The following is a 25,924-nucleotide window of genomic DNA, read 5'->3' as shown; positions in this document are numbered from 1 at the left end:
AAACACGTTAACTGGACCTACCTCATAATTGCTCAGATGAGGGTTTCGGCCTTCATGATGTCACAACACGAAGTTTGTGAGTTTTCGCGAATTGCTGTAGGCGTGGCTAAGCGCTGTTCGCCAAGAAAACAACGCCAGTTTTGAGGGTCTAAACATGCACAGAAACTCCTGAAACTTGGCACACACATCTGGCCTGGTAAAATGAGCAATATTTTATTGTTGATTGTGCTATTTTTACAAAAATGACTCAATAGCGCCCCCTCGAAATTTTTAACGAAGCAGCCCCGGTTGTACGTTTAAGCAAGAACGCCGAATATTTTTAGGTGTATGAGGGAGCCCAAGACCTACAAAAAAGTCTCTTGTACCCATATGCTAAAATGAACAGGAAGTGAGCTACGAATTTTTGAATGTCCCATTTTTGACGATTTTTGCACATTCACAGGGGGCAGACTTTTGCCCACTTCTCCTACACGTTTCATCCGACTGAGTTAAGACTTGGCCTGGACCATGTCAAGACCTGAGCCAACGACAGGGGGAAAAATTTTGACTTTTCGAAATACTATATGATGAGGGCGGGGCATCGACATTTGTGTTTCGCAATGTAAAAGGATATGCTTGATAACTCCCCGGGACATGCTCCAAAAAATCCCAAACTTGACATGTATGTTTATCGTCAAGGCCTGAAGTTATCTCTATGACAACATTCAGTTATATATGCAGCGCCACCTAGCCCTTGAGGCATGAAAAAAAAATACCCCACATACGGTATTTTGTACAAAAAATGTACACTCATTCTAAGTGTGATAACTAAGTCATTAGGGCCCGAGCAGCGACCGCTGCGAGGTCCCTATTGTTTTTGTAAAAATTATTATTATTATTAGGGCCCGAGCAGCGACCGCTGCGAGGTCCCTATTGTTTTTGTAAAAATTATTAGGGCCCGAGCAGCGACCGCTGCGAGGTCCCTATTGTTTTTGTAAAAATTATTATTATTATTATTATTATTAGGGCCCGAGCAGCGACCGCTGCGAGGTCCCTATTGTTTTTGTAAAAATTATTATTAGGGCCCGAGCAGCGACCGCTGCGAGGTCCCTATTGTTTTTGTAAAAATTATTATTAGGGCCCGAGCAGCGACCGCTGCGAGGTCCCTATTGTTTTTGTAAAAATTATTATTATTATTATTATTATTATTATTATTATTATTCTTCTTTATTCTCCGCAAACGATCGCGATTTTGTGTACCTAAACATTCACGAAAACTCACCGAACTTTGCAGACTCCTCAGGCCCGGCGAAAAATTTGATATTATTAAGTCGTCATAACAATGCGACTCGATAGCGCCCCCTAGCGTAGAAAAATAAAAACCAAGCCCGGCACGTTTGAGCTAGAGCAAGAAAAATTGGCAGGCACGTGTAGCACCCCGAGACGCACAAAAAAGTCTATTGGGACCATGTAGCTAAAATGTACAGGAAGTGAGCTATGAATTTTTTTATGTCCAATTTTGGCCTATTTTGGCACATTCACTGTGGTCATGCTTTTTCCCCCTTTGCAAACATTTTTCATCCAATTGACTTCAAACTTGGCATTTATCATCTCAAGACCTGAGAGAACAACTGGGCAGAACATCTTGCTTTTTTGAAATACTATATGACGGGGGCGGGGCATCAAATATTGCCTTTAAAATTTCATTTGTCCAGAAAGAGCAAATGCTTAATAACTCCCATGTTCAAGCTCCAAAAAATCTCAAACTTCTCAGGCAACGTAATAGTCACGGCCTGAAAACATCTATATGATAAAATTCAGTTATACATATAGCGCCACCTAGTGGTAACAATAAATGTCATACTTTACGTTTTTAGCTACTGTGCTGAGCTCGTTGAAGGGATCCATTTGAAAATTGGTCAGAAAAGCCTTAAGATGTTGATCATGCCCCACACCGAATATTGTAACTTTTCGCCAAAGGGCGTGGCCGCTACGGTGACGCAAAGTCTGAAGATCTTTCGTGAAAATAAAAGCTGCATTAACTTGACCGAGATGATCCTATCTTCTCAAAATTTCACACATTTGATGAGAGTCCAGCCCTAAAGACATCTACTGACTTATATTTCATCTAACTGATAGCGCCACCTAGTGGCAATTTTTTTTATTACGAATTTTCTTCTACGTTTTTCTCCAAACACGTTAACTGGACCTACCTCATATTTGCTCAGATGAGGGTTTCGGCCTTCATGATGTCACAACACGAAGTTTGTGAGTTTTCGCGAATTGCTGTGGGTGTGGCTAAGCGCTGTTCGCCAAGAAAACAACGCCAGTTTTGAGGGTCTAAACATGCACAGAAACTCCTGAAACTTGGCACACACATCTGGCCTGGTAAAATGAGCAATATTTTATTGTTGATTGTGCTATTTTTACAAAAATGACTCAATAGCGCCCCCTCAAAATTTTTAACGAAGCAGCCCCGGTTGTACGTTTAAGCAAGAACGCCGAATATTTTTAGGTGTATGAGGGAGCCCAAGACCTACAAAAAAGTCTCTTGTACCCATATGCTAAAATGAACAGGAAGTGAGCTACGAATTTTTGAATGTCCCATTTTTGACGATTTTTGCACATTCACAGGGGGCAGACTTTTGCCCACTTCTCCTACACGTTTCATCCGACTGAGTTAAGACTTGGCCTGGACCATGTCAAGACCTGAGCCAACGACAGGGGGAAAAATTTTGACTTTTCGAAATACTATATGATGAGGGCGGGGCATCAAAATTTGTGTTTCACAATGAAAAAGGATATGCTTGATAACTCCCCGGTACATGCTCCAAAAAATCCCAAACTTGACATGTATGTTTATCGTCAAGGCCTGAAGTTATCTCTATGACAACATTCAGTTATATATGCAGCGCCACCTAGCCCTTGAGGCATGAAAAAAAAATACCCCACATACGGTATTTTGTACAAAAAATGTAAACTCATTCTAAGTGTGATAACGAAGTCATTTATGAATATTCTTTTAGTTTCCACCACTCAAAATGTTCACTGGCATCAGACTTATCCAAACATATATATATTTTTATTTATTTTTGATAGCCTCTATGGACATTAAAAGCAATATCGTGAATGAAGGATATGCTTAATAACTCCACGGTACATGCTCCAAAAAAAATCCCACACTTGACATGTATGCTTATAATCAAGGCCTGAAGGTATCTCTATGACAACATTCAGTTATAAATACAGCGCCACCTAGCCCTTGAGGCTTATATAAAAAAAAATAAAAAATACCCCACATACGGTATTTTGTACAAAAAATGTACACTCATTCTAAGTGTGATAACTAAGTCATTTATGAATATTCTTTTAGTTTCCACCACTCAAATTGTTCACTGGCTTCACACCGATCCAAACGTATGTACGTTTCCATTTTGTTTTATTCATTTTTGATTGCCCCTTTGGACAATAAAAGTAACATTGTGCAATGAGTACAACGAGCGATGATGTGTATATACACTTTTACAAAAAAAATACCAATCAGGGCAACTCATTGGCTAAAAATAAAGGACGCTGATTTTTGCAGGTCTTAACAATCACCAAAACCCGTTGAGCTTGATACACACACTGGCAAAAAAATATTCTACATGTAAACGTTTATTATGCCATTTTCAAAGAAATGTTGCTTCCAATATGCCAGTACCCCAATGTGCCAGTACCCCAACGTGCAAGTACCCCAACGTGCAAGGACCCCAACGTGGCCCGGGCTGCGAGGGCCCTTTATAGCTGCTCGCAGCTCTAGTTATTATTATTAGGGCCCGAGCAGCGACCGCTGCGAGGTCCCTATTGTTTTTGTAAAAATTATTATTATTATTATTAGGGCCCGAGCAGCGACCGCTGCGAGGTCCCTATTGTTTTTGTAAAAATTATTATTATTATTATTATTATTATTATTATTATTCTTCTTTATTCTCCGCAAACGATCGCGATTTTGGGTACCTAAACATTCACGAAAACTCACCGAACTTTGCACACTCCTCAGGCCCGGCGAAAAATTTGATATTATTAAGTCGTCATAACAATGCGACTCGATAGCGCCCCCTAGCGTAGAAAATTAAAAACCAAGCCCGGCACGTTTGAGCTAGAGCAACAAAAATTGGCAGGCACGTGTAGCACCCCGAGACGCACAAAAAAAGTCTATTGGGACCATGTAGCTAAAATGTACAGGAAGTGAGCTATGAATTTTTTTATGTCCAATTTTGGCCTATTTTGGCACATTCACTGTGGTCATGCTTTTTCCCCCTTTGCAAACATTTTTCATCCAATTGACTTCAAACTTGGCATTTATCATCTCAAGACCTGAGAGAAAAACTGGGCAAAACATCTTGCCTTTTTGAAATACTATATGACGGGGGCGGGGCATCAAATATTGCCTTTAAAATTTCATTTGTCCAGAAAGAGCAAATGCTTAATAACTCCCATGTTCAAGCTCCAAAAAATCTCAAACTTCTCAGGCAACGTAATAGTCACGGCCTGAAAACATCTATATGATAAAATTCAGTTATACATATAGCGCCACCTAGTGGTTACAATAAATGTCATACTTTACGTTTTTAGCTACTGTGCTGAGCTTGTTGAAGGGATCCATTTGAAAATTGGTCAGAAAAGGCTTAAGATGTTGATCATGCCCCACACCGAATATTGTAACTTTTCGCCAAAGGGCGTGGCCGCTACGGTGACGCAAAGTCTGAAGATTTTTCGTGAAAATAAAAGCTGCATTAACTTGACCGAGATGATCCTATCTTCCCAAAATTTCACACATTTGATGAGAGTCCAGCCCTAAAGACATCTACTGACTTATATTTCATCTAACTGATAGCGCCACCTAGTGGCAATTTTTTTTATTACGAATTTTCTTCTACGTTTTTCTCCAAACACGTTAACTGGACCTACCTCATATTTGCTCAGATGAGGGTTTCGGCCTTCATGATGTCACAACACGAAGTTTGTGAGTTTTCGCGAATTGCTGTGGGTGTGGCTAAGCGCTGTTCGCCAAGAAAACAACGCCAGTTTTGAGGGTCTAAACATGCACAGAAACTCCTGAAACTTGGCACACACATCTGGCCTGGTAAAATGAGCAATATTTTATTGTTGATTGTGCTATTTTTACAAAAATGACTCAATAGCGCCCCCTTGAAATTTTTAACGAAGCAGCCCCGGTTGTACGTTTAAGCAAGAACGCCGAATATTTTTAAGTGTATGAGGGAGCCCAAGACCTACAAAAAAGTCTCTTGTACCCATATGCTAAAATGAACAGGAAGTGAGCTACGAATTTTTGAATGTCCCATTTTTGACGATTTTTGCACATTCACAGGGGGCAGACTTTTGCCCACTTCTCCTACACGTTTCATCCGACTGAGTTAAGACTTGGCCTGGACCATGTCAAGACCTGAGCCAACGACAGGGGGAAAAATCTTGACTTTTCGAAATACTATATGATGAGGGCGGGGCATCAAAATTTGTGTTTCACAATGAAAAAGGATATGCTTGATAACTCCCCGGTACATGCTCCAAAAAATCCCAAACTTGACATGTATGTTTATCGTCAAGGCCTGAAGTTATCTCTATGACAACATTCAATTATATATGCAGCGCCACCTAGCCCTTGAGGCATGAAAAAAAAATACCCCACATACGGTATTTTGTACAAAAAATGTACACTCATTCTAAGTGTGATAACTAAGTCATTTATGAATATTTTTTTAGTTTCCACCACTCAAAATGTTCACTGGCATCAGACTTATCCAAACATATATATATTTTTATTTATTTTTGATAGCCTCTATGGACATTAAAAGCAATATCGTGAATGAAGGATATGCTTAATAACTCCACGGTACATGCTCCAAAAAAAAATCCCACACTTGACATGTATGCTTATAATCAAGGCCTGAAGGTATCTCTATGACAACATTCAGTTATAAATACAGCGCCACCTAGCCCTTGAGGCTTATATAAAAAAAAATTAAAAAAATACCCCACATACGGTATTTTGTACAAAAAATGTACACTCATTCTAAGTGTGATAACTAAGTCATTTATGAATATTCTTTTAGTTTCCACCACTCAAATTGTTCACTGGCTTCACACCGATCCAAACGTATGTACGTTTCCATTTTGTTTTATTCATTTTTGATTGCCCCTTTGGACAATAAAAGTAAACATTGTGCAATGAGTACAACGAGCGATGATGTGTATATACACTTTTACAAAAAAATACCAATCAGGGCAACTCATTGCCTAAAAATAAATAAGGACGCTGATTTTTGCAGGTCTTAACAATCACCAAAATCCGTTGAGCTTGACAGACACTGGCAAAAAAAATATTCTACATGTAAACGTTTATTATGCCATTTTCAAAGAAATTTTGCTTCCAATATGCCAGTACCCCAACGTGCCAGTACCCCAACGTGCAAGTACCCCAACGTGCAAGGACCCCAACGTGGCCCGGGCTGCGAGGGCCCTTTATAGCTGCTCGCAGCTCTAGTTATTATTATTATTCTTCTTCTTCTTTATTCTCCGCAAACGATCCCGATTTTGGGTACCTAAACATTCACGAAAACTCACCGAACTTTGCACACTCCTCAGGCCCGGCGAAAAATTTGATATTATGAAGTCGTCATAACAACGCAACTCTATAGCGCCCCCTAGCGTAGAAAAATAAAAACCAAGCCCGGCACGTTTGAGCTAGAGCAACGAAAATTGGCAGGCACGTGTAGCACCCCGAGATGCACAAAAAAGTCTATTGGGACCATGTAGCTAAAATGTACAGGAAATGAGCTATGAATTTTTTAATGTCCAATTTTGGCCTATTTTGGCACATTCACTGTGGTCATGCTTTTTCCCCCTCTGCAAACATTTTTCATCCAATTAACTTCAAACTTGGCATTTATCATCTCAAGATGTGAGAGAACAACTGGGCAAAAAGTCTTGCCTTTTCGAAATACTATATGATGGGGGCGGGGCATCAAATATTGCCTTTAAAATTTCATTTGTCCAGAAAGAGCAAATGCTTAATAACTCCCATGTTCAAGCTCCAAAAAATCTCAAACTTCTCAGGCAATGTAATAGTCACGGCCTGAAAACATCTATATGATAAAATTCAGTTATACATATAGCGCCACCTAGTGGTAACAATAAATGTCATACTTTACGTTTTTAGCTACTGCGCTGAGCTCGTTGAAGGGATCCAGTTGAAAATTGGTCAGAAAAGCCTTAAGATGTTGATCATGCCCCACACCGAATATTGTAACTTTTCGCCAAAGGGCGTGGCCGCTATGGTGCCGCAAAGTCTAAAGATTTTTCGTGACAATAAAAGCTGCATTAACTTGACCGAGATGATCCTATCTTCTCAAAATTTCACACATTTGATGAGAGTCCAGCCCTTAAGACATCTACGTACTTATATTTCATCTTACTGATAGCGCCACCTACTGGCAATTTTTTTTCTTACAATTTTTCTTCAATGTTTTTCTCCAACCCCATTAACTGCACCTACCTCATATTTGCTCAGATGAGGGTTTCGGTCTTCATGATGTCACAATACGAAGTTTGTGAGTTTTCGCGAATCGCTGTGGGCGTGGCTAAGCGCTGTTCGCCAAGAAAACAACACCAATTTTGAGGGCCTAAACATGCACAGAAACTCCTGAAACTTGGCACACACATCTGGCCTGGTAAAATTAGCAATATTTTATTGTTGATTGTGCTATTTTTACAAAAATGACTCAATAGCGCCCCCTCGAAATTTTTAACGAAGCAGCCCCGGTTGTACGTTTAAGCAAGAACGACGAATATTTTTAGGTGTATGAGGGAGCCCAAGACCTACAAAAAACTCTCTTGTACCCATATGCTAAAATGAACAGGAAGTGAGCTACGAATTTTTGAATGTCCCATTTTTGACGATTTTTGCACATTCACAGGGGGCAGACTTTTGCCCACTTCTCCTACACGTTTCATCCGACTGAGTTAAGACTTGGCCTGGACCATGTCAAGACCTGAGCCAACGACAGGGGGAAAAATTTTGACTTTTCGAAATACTATATGATGAGGGCGGGGCATCAAAATTTGTGTTTCGCAATGTAAAAGGATATGCTTGATAACTCCCCGGGACATGCTCCAAAAAATCCCAAACTTGACATGTATGTTTATCGTCAAGGCCTGAAGTTATCTCGATGACAACATTCAGTTATATATGCAGCGCCACCTAGCCCTTGAGGCATGAAAAAAAAATACCCCACATACGGTATTTTGTACAAAAAATGTACACTCATTCTAAGTGTGATAACTAAGTCATTTATGAATATTCTTTTAGTTTCCACCACTCAAACTGTTCACTGGCTTCACACCGATCCAAACGCATGTACGTTTCAATTTTGTTTTATTCATTTTTGATTGCCCCTTTGGACAATAAAAGTAACATTGTGCAATGAGTACAACGAGCGATGATGTTTATATACACTTTTACAAAAAAATACCAATCAGGGCAACTCATTGCCTAAAAATAAAAAAGGACGCTGATTTTTGCAGGTCTTAACAATCACCAAAACCCGTTGAGCTTGACACACACACTGGCAAAAAAATATTCTACATGTAAACGTTTATTATGCCATTTTCAAAGAAATTTTGCTTCCAATATGCCAGTACCCCAATGTGCCAGTACCCCAACGTGCAAGTACCCCAACGTGCAAGGAGCCCAATGTGGCCCGGGCTGCGAGGGCCCTTTATAGCTGCTCGCAGCTCTAGTTATTCTTCTTCTTCTTTTTCTTTGTTATTATTCTTTTCCGCAAACAACCACATTTTTGAGGCACTAAACATGAACGAAAACTCACCAAACTTTACACGCAGATCGGGTCTGGCGAAAAATTTGATATTTTAAAGTCGCCATACATGATAACAGAAAAATGGCTCTGTAGCGCCACCTACATAGGTTTAACGGATCCCTGTCCCGCTACGATTGTCCTATGGCTACGAAAATTGTGTGGCACCTGTAGCACATCCAGATGAACAAAAACCTCTTTGATATGTGTACCCTAAAATAGACAGGAAGTGAGGTATGAGTATTTGAATGTCCAATTTTGGCCCATTTTTGCACATTTACAGGGGTCATACTTTTGCCCGCTTCTCCTACACGGTTAACCCGATTGACTTCAAACTTGGGCTGTACCATCTCAACACCTGGGACAACATCATGGTAAAAAATCTAAAGTTTTTGACATACTATATGACGGTGGCGGGGCATCAAATTTACAGTTTCAAAATTCTTACTTAACGAAGCATTGCCGGTGGTACGTTTAATCTAGAGCTACGAAAATTGGTACACATATGTAACAGACTATGATCTACAAAAAAGCCTGTTGGTGCCATATGCTAAACCTAACAGGAAGTCCGCCAGAGGCGAGGCATCAAATTTTGTGTTTCAAAATTCTAACTTAATGAAGCATTCCCGGCTGTACATTTCACCTAGAGTTACCAATATTTGAAGACATATGTAACAGCCCTCAAGGTACAAAAAACTCTTTTTGAACCATATGCTAAACCGAACAGGAAGTCCGCCATTTTGATTTACTTTGGAACGTGTTGCCATTTTTTGGGCCATTTCATAGGGGTCTTATTTTAACGAACTCCTCCTACAGAGTTTATCCGATCATCTCCAAACTTGGTGTGATTCATCTTAAGATGTTGAAGATGAAAAGTTATTGAAAGCTTTTTATTTTGTCGCACGCTGTTGCCGTGGCATGCACAGTTTGCAAAGGAAAAAATTACTTCTTAATGAAGCATTCCCAGTTGTACGAAGCAGCTAGAGCTACGAAAATTTGGAGACAAATGTAACAGCCCACGATGTACAAAAAAGTCTCTTGGTGCCATGTGCTAAACCCAACAGGAAGTCCCGTAGGGGCCGGGCATCACATTTTGAGCTAAAAAACTCCTCTTTAACGAAGCATTCCCGGTTGTACGTTTCACCTAGCGCTATGATAATTTAGAGGCATACATAAGAGCCCACGATGTACAAAAAAGTCTCTTGGAACCATGTGCTAAACCAAACAGGAAGTCCGCCATTTTGATTTATGATGGGATTTGTAGCCTTTTTTTGTGGCCTTTTTTATGGGTCATATTTTAACTCCTCCTACAAAATTCATCCGACCGTGTTCAAACTTGGTGTGTTTCATCTTAAGATGTTTAAGATGCAAATTTATCGAAAGTTTTTTATTTTGTCGCACGCTGCTGCTATAGCGATGCATTGGTTGCCAAGTAAAGTGCTGCTTTGTTTTTTTTTATCTATACATGTGTGAAAACTCGTGAAACTTTGCACACACATCAGACTTGTCATTAACATGAATTTTTAGAGATTTCTTGTGCAATTTGCAATAAATCGCACCCTCTATACATTTTTTATGGAGCATTTCCGATTGGATGATTCAAGCGCGAAATAACTAAAGATGACTTGACTTGACCTAGATTTGTGAAAACTCAGAGGCATACCTATTATATTATTATTATTTTTTGTACCTTACAAGATTATCTCTTGTGCCACATTAAACCCCTTTGCAGGCCTGAGCCAAACCACGGTCCATACATTTGATACCACTGCTTTATTTCAATGGTCAAGTACTTCATAACCACACCTACTTATGCTTGTCCTTGCATATATAGTAGACAACAAAGAGCTCTTTCAACAAAAGACATTTCCATCTACAAAGTCATACAAGGTAAGCACTCTATAAATTCTGCAATCACTACACTTCTATTCCTAAATTATCACTTCAAATACCAACAATGGTTAATACAGCTACAAATTTCTTGTATGTTTATGAAGTATGATACTGTATTTATTTCTACTCCTTTGCTTTTCTACAGAACATGAACAAATCAACAAGCAAATTCTCTTTTGATAAAGACCCTCTAATCATCTCCATACGCAAAGATTGCCAACTTTTTTCCGTAAGTATACAATACATAAACTAAACAGGACAACTTTCTCAATCATATACAGTATGCCATACATATATGTATTAAGTTCTCATTTATTAACAGGTTTGTTAAAGGCACCTTTAGTGTGTTTTTCTGTTTGTAATGTTTCTCCACGAGCACGTCTAGCCATTGATATCATGTAGAACACATATGCTAACCTTTTAGAGACAATTGAAGCTTACTTGCACAGTAGCCACTATCTTAACCACTTAATTCACATGTCTACTTGACAACTTATTACATGTAGTGAAATGGTACTTTGTGCGTCTTATGCTTTTTTCTGAACACTGCTTTTCAACTCTTTCCTTAAAACCAATACATGCGGCACTGTTATACTGTATAAATATATATGTCCGTGTGTATATATAACCATTTATGTACCTGTCGTATCCTTACTTTTATTCATCATTTCATCACACAATCCTAAAACATTGCTTTTTGACCCAGAGGATTCAACTATACCATTTTTGCGTGTCTTATTACTTACTAGCTATATTATTTATTAACGGGCAAAAACTATGAATATAAGATCACCGTCAAATATTACGTCTGTAATATCCATATACAGTGCATTACATAATATGCATTTGTATTAAGACACTACCATGCTAAAAATATGCACACGACTGTTCTGTAAACTACACCTAAGACAACCAAACTTCACAGATCTAACATGATTCCTTCATTCTTTTTTGTTCTACAGATGTATCAAATGCTGCCACACAGACAGAAGAAGCCACTGAGGACATGCACGAAGACGATGATCACAATATAACAGGACAGGTTAACCCCCCTGAAGTTTTAGCCCGCAGGTCAAAGCGTCCTAGGACTAATTCATCCATGGAGGTTACATTATCCTAAGACAGACTATGTGCTAACCCAAACTCTTTGACCCCAAGGGATTCATCTGTCCCAGAAAACTTTTACACTAAAGAGTTTATCTGTCCTAGGGCGCTGTTAACCCCAGGTTAAAGTGTTATTTAATCTGTCCTGTTACAACAGCTATACATAAACAGCTGCATTCCTCTCCTGTTCCATCTCTCGCACTTCTTTCATCTCTTTTTCTCCTCTACTTATACCTATGCTTGCTCATGTGCTTTTTTCCCCTTTAGATGATGTCATTGGTTAGCCTGCTTCAAAGCTACATTTTTTCTTGAATAACTGTCACACATTTACTGTTTGCTGGACCCTACAAAACTGTCACAATACTTCACTATGTCATGAATACATATGTGTTGCACAGCGACACCACATTAAGAGTCATCAAAAAGCTTTTTATTTGATCACACACCATCTCTGTGCCATGCAATGTTTTCAAATAAACAGATGCTGGTTTTGAATATCAAACGAGCGACTTTTCATGAAACTTTGCACACACATCAAAAGTCCACACTTTTGAATTTATTTTGGGAATTGTGCATCATTTTTGGCCTTTTACTGCACCTTTTTACACACAAGGCACGGCAAATGCATTTCTATTTTCCATGGTCCTTGTCTATTTAATAGTACCCCAACGTGCAAGTCCCCCGACTTGCATATACCCCAACGTGGCCCGGGTTGCGAGGGCCCTTTATAGCTGCTCGCAGCTCTAGTTATTCTTCTTCTTCTTCTTCTTCTTTTTCTTTGTTATTATTCTTTTCCGCAAACAACCACATTTTTGAGGCACTAAACATGAACGAAAACTCACCAAACTTTACACGCAGATCGGGTCTGGCGAAAAATTTGATATTTTAAAGTCGCCATACATGATAACAGAAAAATGGCTCTGTAGCGCCACCTACATAGGTTAAACGGATCCCTGTCCCGCTACGATTGTCCTATGGCTACGAAAATTGTGTGGCACCTGTAGCACATCCAGATGAACAAAAACCTCTTTGATATGTGTACCCTAAAATAGACAGGAAGTGAGGTATGAGTATTTGAATGTCCAATTTTGGCCCATTTTTGCACATTTACAGGGGTCATACTTTTGCCCGCTTCTCCTACACGGTTAACCCGATTGACTTCAAACTTGGGCTGTACCATCTCAACACCTGGGACAACATCATGGTAAAAAATCTAAAGTTTTTGACATACTATATGACGGTGGCGGGGCATCAAATTTACAGTTTCAAAATTCTTACTTAACGAAGCATTGCCGGTGGTACGTTTAATCTAGAGCTACGAAAATTGGTACACATATGTAACAGACTATGATCTACAAAAAAGCCTGTTGGTGCCATATGCTAAACCTAACAGGAAGTCCGCCAGAGGCGAGGCATCAAATTTTGTGTTTCAAAATTCTTACTTAATGAAGCATTCCCGGCTGTACATTTCACCTAGAGTTACCAAAATTTTAAGACATATGTAACAGCCCTCAAGGTACAAAAAACTCTTTTTGAACCATATGCTAAACCGAACAGGAAGTCCGCCATTTTGATTTACTTTGGAACGTGTTGCCATTTTTTGGGCCATTTCATAGGGGTCTTATTTTAACGAACTCCTCCTACAGAGTTTATCCGATCATCTCCAAACTTTGTGTGATTCATCTTAAGATGTTGAAGATGAAAAGTTATTGAAAGCTTTTTATTTCGTCGCACGCTGTTGCCGTAGCATGCACAGTTTGCAAAGGAAAAAATTCCTTCTTAATGAAGCATTCCCAGTTGTACGAAGCAGATAGAGCTACGAAAATTTGGAGACACATGTAACAGCCCACGATGTACAAAAAAGTCTCTTGGTGCCATGTGCTAAACCCAACAGGAAGTCCCGTAGGGGCCGGGCATCACATTTTGAGCTAAAAAAAATCTTTAACGAAGCATTCCCGGTTATACGTTTCACCTAGCGCTATGATAATTTAGAGGCATACATAAGAGCCCACGATGTACAAAAAAGTCTCTTGGAACCATCTGCTAAACCAAACAGGAAGTCCGCCATTTTGATTTACGTTGGGATTTGTAGCCATTTTTTGTGGCCTTTTTTCGGGGTCATATTTTAACGGACTCCTCCTACAAAATTTATCCGACTGTCTTTAAACTTGGTGTGCTTCATCTTAAGATGTTTAAGATGCAAAGTTATCGAAAGTTATTTATTTTGTCGCACGCCATTGTCATGGTGATGCATTGTTTGCCAAGTAAAATAATGCTTTTTTTTTGGGTCTAAACATGTGCAAAAACTCATGAAACTTTACACAAACATCAGGCTTGTCATAAGCATGAATATTTTAGAGATTTCTTATTCAATTTGCAATACATGGTTCAATAGCGTCCGGTCTCCTCCCAAATTCCAAAGACATGCATGGCAGGTTAATTGGGCGCTCCGAATTGTCCCTGGGTGTGCGTGTGAGTGTGGATGGTTGTTCGTCTCTGTGTGCCCTGCGATTGGTTGGCATCCAGTCCAGGGTGTCCCCCGCCTACTGCCCAGAGCCCGCTGAGATAGGCGCCAGCAGCCCCCGCGACCCTTGTGAGGAATAAGCGGTCAAGAAAATGGATGGATGGATGGATGGTTCAATAGCGCCCTCGAGACATTTTTATGAAGCTTTTGCAAATGTTTTGTATTTTATGATTCAGCTAGATTTGTAAAAATTGGGATACCTATCAGCCTAAGACTTACAAAAAGGTTTCTAAAGCCATATGCTGAATCAAACAGGAAGTCTGCCATTTGGATTTACTTTGGTATTTGTAGCCATTTTTTGGGGCCTTTTATAGGGGTCATATTTTCAACAGAACTTATCAGATCGTCTTCATTCTTTGGCGTGTTTCATCTTAAGATGAAAAGTTATTGAATTTTTTTATTTTGTCACACGCCTTTGCTCTAGCCATGCATTGTTTGTGAAGAAAAATGCTTCTTTGAGAGTCTAAATATGGGCGAAAACACACAAAACTTTGCACACACACCAGACCTGTCTGGAACATGAATATTTTATTTAGATATTTGTTGTGCAATTGTAATAAATGGCTCAATAGCGCCCTTTAGACATTTTTATGAAGTCTTTCCGTTTATATGATTCAGCTAGATGTGTGAATATTGGCAGGCATGCCGAATATATTCAAAAAGTATTCTATATAGCCATGTGCCAATCCATTTTGATTTTTTTTTTTTTTTTTTTTTTTTTTTTTTTTTTTTTTGTTAATTGTGCATCATTTTTGGCCTTTCCATGAACCTTTACAAACACAAAGCATGGCAAAAACGTTTACAATTTAGATGGTTTCCTATTTGACAGTACCCCAACATGCCAGTACCCCGACGTGCAAACACCCCAACGTGGCCCGGGTTGCGAGGGCCCTTTATAGCTGCTCGCAGCTCTAGTTATTATTCTTCTTCTTCTTTTTCTTTATTATTCTTTTCCGCAAACAACCACATTTTTGAGGCACTAAACATGAACGAAAACTCACCAAACTTTACACGGAGATCGGGCCTGGCGAAAAATTTGATATTTTAAAGTCGCCATACGTGATAACAGAAAAATGGCTCTGTAGCGCCACCTACATAGGTTTAACGGATCCCTGTCCCGCTACGATTGTCCTATGGCTACGAAAATTGTGTGGCACCTGTAGCACATCCAGATGAACAAAAACCTCTTTGATATGTGTACCCTAAAATAGACAGGAAGTGAGGTATGAGTATTTGAATGTCCAATTTTGGCCCATTTTTGCACATTTACAGGGGTCATACTTTTGCCCGCTTCTCCTACACGGTTAACCCGATTGACTTCAAACTTGGGCTGTACCATCTCAAGACCTGGGACAACATCATGGTAAAAAATCTAAAGTTTTTGACATACTATATGACGGTGGCGGGGCATCAAATTTACAGTTTCAAAATTCTTACTTAACAAAGCATTGCCGTGGTACGTTTAATTGAGAGCCACGAAAATTGGTACACATATGTAACAGACTATGATCTACAAAAAACTCTTTTTGAACCATATGCTAAACCTAACAGGAAGTCCGCCAGAGGCGAGGCATCAAATTTTGTGTTTCAAAATTCTTATTTAATGAAGCATTCCCGGCTGTACATTTCACCTAGAGTTACCAACATTTGAAGACATATGTAACAGCCCTCAAGGTACAAAAAACTCTTTTTGAACCATATGCTAAACCGAACAGGAAGTCCGCCATTTTGATTTACTTTGGAACGTGTTGCCATTTTTTGGGCCATTTCATAGGGGTCTTATTTTAACGAACTCCTCCTACAGAGTTTTTCCGATCATCTCCAAACTTGGTGTGATTCATCTTAAAATGTTGAAGATGAAAAGTTATTGAAAGCTTTTTATTTCGTCGCACGCTGTTGCCGTGGCATGCACAGTTTGCAAAGGAAAAAATTCCCTCTTAATGAAGCATTCACAGTTGTACGAAGCAGCGAGAGCTATGAAAATTTGGAGACAAATTTAACAGCCCACAATGTACAAAAAAGTCTCTTGGTGCCATGTGCTAAACCCAACAGGAAGTCCCGTAAGGGCCGGTCATCACATTTTGAGGTAAAAAACTCCTCTTTAACGAAGCATTCCCGGTTGTACTTTTCACCTAGCGCTATGATAATTTAGAGGCATACATAAGAGCCCACGATGTACAAAATAGTCTCTTGGAACCATCTTCCAAAACAAACAGGAAGTCCGCCATTTTGATTTACGTTGGGATTTGTAGCCATTTTTTGTGGCCTTTTTTAGGGGTCATATTTTAACGAACTCCTCCTACAAAATTTATCCGACTGTCTTCAAACTTGGTGTGCTTCATCTTAAGATGTTTAAGATACAAAGTTATCGAAAGTTATTTATTTTGTCCCACGCCGTTTCATGGCGATGCATTGTTTGCCAAGTAAAATGCTGCTTTTTTGGGGGGGGGTCTAAACATGTGCAAAAACTCATGAAACTTTACACACACATCAGGCTTGTCATAAGCATGAATATTTTAGAGATTTCTTATTAAATTTGCAATAAATGCTTCAATAGCGCCCTCTAGACATTTTTATGAAGTCTTTCCGATTATATGATTCAGCTAGATGTGTGAATATTGGCAGGCATGCCTAATATATTCAAAAAGTATTCTATATAGCCATGTGCCAATCCATTTTGATTTTATTTTGTTAACTGTGCATCATTTTTGGCCTTTCCATGAAACTTTACAAACACAAAGCATGGCAAAAACGTTTAAAATTTAGATGGTTTCCTATTTGACAGTACCCCAACATGCCAGTACCCCGACGTGCAAATACCCCAACGTGGCCCGGGTTGCGAGGGCCCTTTATAGCTGCTCGCAGCTCTAGTTCTTCTTCTTCTTCTTCTTCTTCTTCTTCTTCTTCTTCTTCTTTATTCTCCGCAAACGATCGCGATTTTGGGTACCTAAACATTCACGAAAACTCACCGAACTTTGCACACTCCTCAGGCCCGGCGAAAAATTTGATATTATTAAGTCGTCATAACAATGCGACTCGATAGCGCCCCCTAGCGTAGAAAAATAAAAACCAAGCCCGGCACGTTTGAGCTAGAGCAACAAAAATTGGCAGGCACGTGTAGCACCCCGAGACGCACAAAAAAGTCTATTGGGACCATGTAGCTAAAATGTACAGGAAGTGAGCTATGAATTTTTTTATGTCCAATTTTGGCCTATTTTGGCACATTCACTGTGGTCATGCTTTTTCCCCCTTTGCAAACATTTTTCATCCAATTGACTTCAAACTTGGCATTTATCATCTCAAGACCTGAGAGAACAACTGGGCAAAACATCTTGCCTTTTTGAAATACTATATGACGGGGGCGGGGCATCAAATATTGCCTTTAAAATTTCATTTGTCCAGAAAGAGCAAATGCTTAATAACTCCCATGTTCAAGCTCCAAAAAATCTCAAACTTCTCAGGCAACGTAATAGTCACGGCCTGAAAACATCTATATGATAAAATTCAGTTATACATATAGCGCCACCTAGTGGTTACAATAAATGTCATACTTTACGTTTTTAGCTACTGTGCTGAGCTTGTTGAAGGGATCCATTTGAAAATTGGTCAGAAAGGCCTTAAGATGTTGATCATGCCCCACACCGAATATTGTAACTTTTCGCCAAAGGGCGTGGCCGCTACGGTGACGCAAAGTCTGAAGATTTTTCGTGAAAATAAAAGCTGCATTAACTTGACCGAGATGATCCTATCTTCTCAAAATTTCACACATTTGATGAGAGTCCAGCCCTAAAGACATCTACTGACTTATATTTCATCTAACTGATAGCGCCACCTAGTGGCATTTTTTTTTTCTTACGAATTTTCTTCTACGTTTTTCTCCAAACACGTTAACTGGACCTACCTCATATTTGCTCAGAGGAGGGTTTCGGCCTTCATGATTTCACAACACGAAGTTTGTGAGTTTTCGCGAATTGCTGTAGGCGTGGCTAAGCGCTGTTCGCCAAGAAAACAACACCAGTTTTGAGGGTCTAAACATGCACAGAAACTCCTGAAACATGGCACACACATCTGGCCTGGTAAAATGAGCAATATTTTATTGTTGATTGTGCTATTTTTACAAAAATGACTCAATAGCGCCCCCTCGAAATTTTTAACGAAGCAGCCCCGGTTGTACGTTTAAGCAAGAACGCCGAATATTTTTAGGTGTATGAGGGAGCCCAAGACCTACAAAAAAGTCTCTTGTACCCATATGCTAAAATGAACAGGAAGTGAGCTACGAATTTTTTAATGTCCCATTTTTGACGATTTTTGCACATTCACAGGGGGCAGACTTTTGCCCACTTCTCCTACACGTTTCATCCGACTGAGTTAAGACTTGGCCTGGACCATGTCAAGACCTGAGCCAACGACAGGGGGGAAAATATTGACTTTTCGAAATACTATATGATGAGGGCGGGGCATCAAAATTTGTGTTTCGCAATGAAAAAGGATATGCTTGATAACTCCCCGGTACATGCTCCAAAAAATCCCAAACTTGACATGTATGTTTATCGTCAAGGCCTGAAGTTATCTCTATGACAACATTCAGTTATATATGCAGCGCCACCTAGCCCTTGAGGCATGAAAAAAAAATACCCCACATACGGTATTTTGTACAAAAAATGTAAACTCATTCTAAGTGTGATAACGAAGTCATTTATGAATATTCTTTTAGTTTCCACCACTCAAAATGTTCACTGGCATCAGACTTATCCAAACATATATATATTTTTATTTATTTTTGATAGCCTCTATGGACATTAAAAGCAATATCGTGAATGAAGGATATGCTTAATAACTCCACGGTACATGCTCCAAAAAAAATCCCACACTTGACATGTATGATTATAATCAAGGCCTGAAGGTATCTCGATGACAACATTCAGTTATAAATACAGCGCCACCTAGCCCTTGAGGCTTATATAAAAAAAAAAAACATACGGTATTTTGTACAAAAAATGTAAACTCATTCTAAGTGTGATGATTAAGTAATTTATGAATATTCTTTTAGTTTCCACCACTCATATTGTTCACTGGCTTCACACCGATCCAAACGTACGTACGTTTGCATTTTGTTTTATTCATTTTTGATTGCCCCTTTGGACAATAAAAGTAACATTGTGCAATGAGTACAACGAACGATGATGTATATATACACTTTTACAAAAAATACCAATCATGGCAACTCATTGCCTAAAAATAAAAAAGGACGCTGATTTTTGCAGGTCTTAACAATCCCCAAAACCCGTTGAGCTTGACACACACTGGCAAAAAAAATATTCTACATGTAAACGTTTATTATGCCATTTTCAAAGAAATTTTGCTTCCAATATGCCAGTACCCCAACGTGCCAGTACCCTAACGTGCAAGTACCCCAACGTGCAAGGACTCCAACGTGGCCCGGGCTGCGAGGGCCCTTTATAGCTGCTCGCAGCTCTAGTTATTAGGGCCCGAGCAGCGACCGCTGCGAGGTCCCTATTGTTTTTGTAAAAATTATTATTATTATTATTATTAGGGCCCGAGCAGCGACCGCTGCGAGGTCCCTATTGTTTTTGTAAAAATTATTATTATTATTATTATTATTATTATTATTATTATTATTATTATTAGGGCCCGAGCAGCGACCGCTGCGAGGTCCCTATTGTTTTTGTAAAAATTATTATTATTATTATTATTATTATTATTATTATTATTATTAGGGCCCGAGCAGCGACCGCTGCGAGGTCCCTCTTGTTTTTGTAAGAATTATTATTATTCTTCTTCTTCTTCTTCTCCGTAAACGATCGCATTTTTGAGGGCCTAAACATTTACGAAAACTCACCAAACTTTGCAGTCTCTTCGGGCCCGGCGAAAAATTTGATATTATGTAGTTGTCATAACAACGCGACTCTATAGCGCCACCTAGCGTAGAAAAATAAAAACCAATCCCGGTCCGTTTGAGCTAGAGCTACGAAAAATGGCAGGCACGTGTAGCACTACGAGACGCACAAAAAAGTCAGTGGAAGCCATTTCCTAAAATGTACAGGAAGTGAGCTATGAATTTTTTAATGTCCAATTTTGGCCTATTTTGGCACATTCACTGTGGTCATGCTTTTTCCCCCTATGCAAACATTTTTCATCCCATTGACTTTAAACTTGGCATTTATCATCTCAAGACTTAAGAGAAAAACTAGGCAAAAAATCTTGCGTTTTCGAAATACTATATGACGGGGGCGGGGCATCAAATATTGCCTTTAAAATTTCATTTGTCCAGAAAGAGCAAATGCTGAATAACTCCCATGTACAAGCTCCAAAAAATCTCAAACTTCTCAGGCAACGTAATAGTCACGGCCTGAAAACACCTATATGAAAAAATTCAGTTATACATATAGCGCCACCTAGTGGTTACAATAAATGTCATACTTTACGTTTTTAGCTACTGTGCTGAGCTCGTTGAAGGGATCCAGTTGAAAATTGGTCAGAAAAGCCTTAAGATGTTGATGATGCCCCACACCGAATATTGTAACTTTTCGCCAAAGGGCGTGGCCGCTACGGTGACGCAAAGTCTGAAGATTTTTCGTGACAATAAAAGCTGCATGAACTTGACCGAGATGATCCTATCTTCTCAAAATTTCACACATTTGATGAGAGTCCAGCCCTAAAGACATCTACGAACTTATATTTCATCTAACTGATAGCGCCACCTAGTGGCAATTTTTTTTCTTACGAATTTTCTTGTACATTTTTCTCCAAACACGTTAACTGGACCAACCTCATATTTGCTCAGATGGGGGTTTCGGCCTTCATGATGTCACAACACGAAGTTTGTGAGTTTTCGCGAATCGCTGTGGGCGTGGCTAAGCACTGTTCACCAAGAAAACAACGCTAGTTTTGATGGTCTAAACATGCGCAGAAACTCATGAAACTTGGCACACACATCTGGCCTGGCAAAATGAGCAATATTTTATCATGTATTGTCCTATTTTTACAAAAATGACTCAATAGCGCCCCCTAGAAATTTTTAACGAAGCAGCCCCGATTGTACGTTTAAGCAAGATCTACGAAAATTTTTAGGTGTATGAGGGAGTCCATGACCTACAAAAAAGTCTCTTGGACCCATGTGCTAAAATGAACAGGAAGTGAGCTATGAATTTTTGAATGTCCCATTTTTGACGATTTTTGCACATTTTCAGGGGGCATACTTTTGCCCACTTCTCCTACACATTTCATCCGACTGACTTTAGACTTGACCTGGACCATGTCAAGACCTGAGCCAACTACAGGCAGAAAAATCTTGACTTTTGGAAATACTATATGATGAGGGCGGGGCATCAAATTTTGTGTTTCGCACTGAAAAAGGATATGCTTAATAACTCCCCGGTACATGCTCCAAAAAATCCCAAACTTGACATGTATGTTTATAGTCAAAGCCTGAAGGTATCTCTATGACAAAATTCAGTTATATATGCAGCGCCACCTAGCCCTTCAGGCGTGAAAAAAAAATACCCCACATACGGTATTTTGTACAAAAAATGTCAACTCATTCTAAGTGTGATAACTCCCATGTTCAAGCTCCAAAAAATCTCAAACTTCTCAGGCAACGTAATAGTCACGGCCTGAAAGCATCTATATGATAAAATTCAGTTATACATATAGCGCCACCTAGTGGTAACAATAAATGTCATACTTTACGTTTTTAGCTACTGTGCCGAGCTCGTTGAAGGGATCCAGTTGAAAATTGGTCAGAAAAGCCTTAAGATGTTGATCATGCCCCACACCGAATATTGTAACTTTTCGCCAAAGGGCGTGGCCGCTACGGTGACGCAAAGTCCGAAAATTTTTCGTGACAATAAAAGCTGCATGAACTTGACCGAGATGATCCTATCTTCTCAAAATTTCACACATTTGATGAGAGTCCAGCCCTAAAGACATCTACGAACTTATATTTCATCTTACTGATAGCGCCACCTAGTGGCAATTTTTTTTCTTACGAATTTTCTTGTACATTTTTCTCCAAACACGTTAACTGGACCAACCTCATATTTGCTCAGATGAGGGTTTCGGCCTTCATGATGTCACAACACGAAGTTTGTGAGTTTTCGCGAATCGCTGTGGGCGTGGCTAAGCACTGTTCGCCAAGAAAACAACGCTAGTTTTGAGGGTCTAAACATGCGCAGAAACTCATGAAACTTGGCACACACATCTGGCCTGGTAAAATGAACAATATTTTATTGTTGATTGTACTATTTTTACAAAAATGACTCAATAGCGCCCCCTAGAAATTTTTAACGAAGCAGCCCCGATTCTACGTTTAAGCAAGATCTACGAAAATTTTTACGTGTATGACGGAGCCAAAGACCTACAAAAAAGTCTCTTGGACCCATATGCTAAAATGAACAGGAAGTGAGGTACGAATTTTTGAATGTCCCATTTTTGACGATTTTTGCACATTTTCAGGGGGCATACTTTTGCCCACTTCTCCTACATGTTTTATCCGACTGACTTATGACTTGACCTGGACCATGCCAAGACCTGAGCCAACAACAGACGGAAAAATCTTGACTTTTGGAAATACTATATGATGAGCGCGGGGCATCAAAATTTGTGTTTCGCACTGAAAAAGGATATGCTTAATAACTCCCCGATACATGCTCCAAAAAATCCCAAACTTGACATGTATGTTTATCGTCAAGGCCTGAAGGTATCTCTATGACAACATTCAGTTATATATGCAGCGCCACCTCGCCCTTGAGGCAAAACAAAAAAATACCCCACATACGGTATTTTGTACAAAAAATGTAAACTCATTCTAAGTGTGATAACTAAGTCATTTATGAATATTCTTTTACTTTCCACCACTCAAAATGTTCACTGGCATTAGACTTATCCAAACATGTACTTTTTTATTTATTTTTGATAGCCTCTAATGGACATTAAAAGCAATATCGTGAATGAAGGATATGCTTAATAACTCCACGGTACATGCTCCAAAAAAATCCCACACTTGACATGTATGTTTAGAGTCAAGGCTTGAAGGTATCCCTATGACAACATTCCATTATATATACAGCGCCACCTAGCCCTAGAGGCATAAAAAAAAATACACCAACTTAACGGTATTTTTACAAAAAAAAAAAAAATCCACATGTCAAGGTTTATCATGCCATTTTCAAAGAAATTCTGCTTCCAATGTGCCTTACCTAAACTTGCCAGTACCCCAACGTGCCAGTACCCCAACGTGCAAGTACCCCAACGTGCAAGTACCCCAACGTGGCCCGGGCTGCGAGGGCCCTTTATAGCTGCTCGCAGCTCTAGTTATTATTATTCTTCTTCTTCTTTATTCTCCGCAAACGATCGCGATTTTGGGTACCTAAACATTCACGAAAACTCACCGAACTTTGCACACTCCTCAGGCCCGGCGAAAAATTTGATATTATTAAGTCGTCATAACAATGCGACTCGATAGCGCCCCCTAGCGTAGAAAAATAAAAACCAAGCCCGGCACGTTTGAGCTAGAGCAACAAAAATTGGCAGGCACGTGTAGCACCCCGAGACGCACAAAAAAGTCGATTGGGACCATGTAGCTAAAATGTACAGGAAGTGAGCTATGAATTTTTTTATGTCCAATTTTGGCCTATTTTGGCACATTCACTGTGGTCATGCTTTTTCCCCCTTTGCAAACATTTTTCATCCAATTGACTTCAAACTTGGCATTTATCATCTCAAGACCTGAGAGAACAACTGGGCAAAACATCTTGCCTTTTTCAAATACTATATGACGGGGGCGGGGCATCAAATATTGCCTTTAAAATTTCATTTGTCCAGAAAGAGCAAATGCTTAATAACTCCCATATTCAAGCTCCAAAAAATCTCAAACTTCTCAGGCAACGTAATAGTCACGGCCTGAAAACATCTATATGATAAAATTCAGTTATACATATAGCGCCACCTAGTGGTTACAATAAATGTCATACTTTACATTTTTAGCTACTGTGCTGAGCTTGTTGAAGGGATCCATTTGAAAATTGGTCAGAAAAGCCTTAAGATGTTGATCATGCCCCACACCGAATATTGTAACTTTTCGCCAAAGGGCGTGGCCGCTACGGTGACGCAAAGTCTGAAGATTTTTCGTGAAAATAAAAGCTGCATTAACTTGACCGAGATGATCCTATCTTCTCAAAATTTCACACATTTGATGAGAGTCCAGCCCTAAAGACATCTACTGACTTATATTTCATCTAACTGATAGCGCCACCTAGTGGCAATTTTTTTTCTTACGAATTTTCTTCTACGTTTTTCTCCAAACACGTTAACTGGACCTACCTCATATTTGCTCAGATGAGGGTTTCGGCCTTCATGATGTCACAACACGAAGTTTGTGAGTTTTCGCGAATTGCTGTGGGTGTGGCTAAGCGCTGTTCGCCAAGAAAACAACGCCAGTTTTGAGGGTCTAAACATGCACAGAAACTCATGAAACTTGGCACACACATCTGGCCTGGTAAAATGAGCAATATTTTATTGTTGATTGTGCTATTTTTACAAAAATGACTCAATAGCGCCCCCTAGAAGTTTTTAACGAAGCAGCCCCGGTTGTACGTTTAAGCAAGAACGACGAATATTTTTAGGTGTATGAGGGAGCCCAAGACCTACAAAAAAGTCTCTTGGACCCATATGCTAAAATGAACAGGAAGTGAGCTACGAATTTTTGAATGTCCCATTTTTGACAATTTTTGCACATTCACAGGGCGCAGACTTTTGCCCACTTCTCCTACACGTTTCATCTGACTGAGTTAAGACTTGACCTGGACCATGTCAAGACCTGAGCCAACGACAGGGGGAAAAATCTTGACCTTTCGAAATACTATATGATGAAGGCGGGGCATCAAAATTTGTGTTTCGCACTGAAAAAGGATATGCTTCATAACTCCCCGGTACATGCTCCAAAAAATCCCAAACTTGACATGTATGTTTATCGTCAAGGCCTGAAGCTATCTCTATGACAACATTCAGTTATATATGCAGCGCCACCTAGCCCTTGAGGCATGAAAAAAAAATACCCCACATACGGTATTTTGTACAAAAAATGTAAACTCATTCTAAGTGTGATAACGAAGTCATTTATGAATATTCTTTTAGTTTCCACCACTCAAAATGTTCACTGGCATCAGACTTATCCAAACATATATATATTTTTATTTATTTTTGATAGCCTCTGTGGACATTAAAAGCAATATCGTGAATGAAGGATATGCTTAATAACTCCACGGTACATGCTCCAAAAAAAATCCCACACTTGACATGTATGCTTATAATCAAGGCCTGAAGGTATCTCGATGACAACATTCAGTTATAAATACAGCGCCACCTAGCCCTTGAGGCTTATATAAAAAAAAAAACCACATACGGTATTTTGTACAAAAAAATGTAAACTCATTCTAAGTGTGATAACTAAGTCATTTCTGAATATTCTTTTAGTTTCCACCACTCAAATTGTTCACTGGCTTCACACCGATCCAAACGTATGTACGTT

General features: G+C 39.4%; 1 protein-coding gene and 1 long non-coding RNA gene across 10 annotated transcripts in view; one reads left to right on the top strand and one right to left on the bottom strand.

Moving 5' to 3' along the window:
- The window catches only part of pde1cb (phosphodiesterase 1C, calmodulin-dependent b), a 282,706-nt gene that overhangs the window by 52,344 nt on the left and 204,438 nt on the right, over nucleotides 1–25,924 (bottom strand). The window lies entirely within an intron of this gene.
- LOC144031358 (uncharacterized) lies at nucleotides 10,424–12,303 on the top strand. Of its 2 annotated transcripts, none has more exons than XR_013287522.1 (3): nucleotides 10,424–10,745; nucleotides 10,894–10,977; nucleotides 11,711–12,303. It is a non-coding gene; the product is annotated as an uncharacterized LOC144031358 (long non-coding RNA). The 2 variants fall into 2 exon arrangements; XR_013287515.1 differs by having other exon boundaries at nucleotides 10,424–10,815.

This window comes from Festucalex cinctus, chromosome 1, assembly GCF_051991245.1.
Source record: "Festucalex cinctus isolate MCC-2025b chromosome 1, RoL_Fcin_1.0, whole genome shotgun sequence".
Lineage (NCBI taxonomy): Eukaryota > Metazoa > Chordata > Actinopteri > Syngnathiformes > Syngnathidae > Festucalex > Festucalex cinctus.
This window is presented reverse-complemented; position numbering and strand designations above follow the sequence as displayed.